At 74.3% G+C, this 502-nt stretch overlaps 1 protein-coding gene across 1 annotated transcript in view; it reads right to left on the bottom strand.

Annotated features, from left to right (window-relative positions):
• The window catches only part of H696_03093 (hypothetical protein), a gene marked incomplete at its 5' end in the record, with an annotated part of 5,926 nt that overhangs the window by 4,966 nt on the left and 458 nt on the right, over nt 1-502 (bottom strand). The gene's annotated exons all lie outside the window — the stretch shown is intronic.

The raw sequence follows: 502 nt of genomic DNA, 5'->3' as shown, positions 1-502 counted from the left end.
GGGGGGGGGGGCCAGACGGCACACAGGGAGATGCCGCCAGGCCTGGCGGGGCGGGAGGAGCACAGCGCACGTAGCAAGCTCTTGGCTCGTCCCGCGGGGCCATCTTCCGCGCCCCAGTCCGCACCGCCCCACCTTCCCCTGCGCCGGGAAGTGGGCCTCATGCACCCGCGCCACGGGATGCCCGCCCTCCGCTCCCAATCGCGGAGGCGTGGGCAGGAAGGGGGGATACTCTCCGGGAAGGGGGGGGGGGCGGGACGGGCACAGCTATGTCTTTTGCCTTTCAGGGCACTCGCGAAACTGGGGAAGAAGCCGGGAGAGGGTGGGAGCGGGGGGCCGGAGATCCCCCGCTGGGGGCCGGACATCCCCCGCTGGGGGCCGGACCACGATGATCGACCCCGTCACCTGGGAAGGGGCGCCCGGCCCTTGCGCACGCGGGGCCGGGGTCGATCGGCCTGACCCCATCCGCTTGGTGCCAGCGTGTTGCTCCGCCCCCCCCCCCCCC

Source organism: Fonticula alba (assembly GCF_000388065.1).
Source record: "Fonticula alba strain ATCC 38817 unplaced genomic scaffold supercont2.4, whole genome shotgun sequence".
Lineage (NCBI taxonomy): Eukaryota > Rotosphaerida > Fonticulaceae > Fonticula > Fonticula alba.
This window is presented reverse-complemented; position numbering and strand designations above follow the sequence as displayed.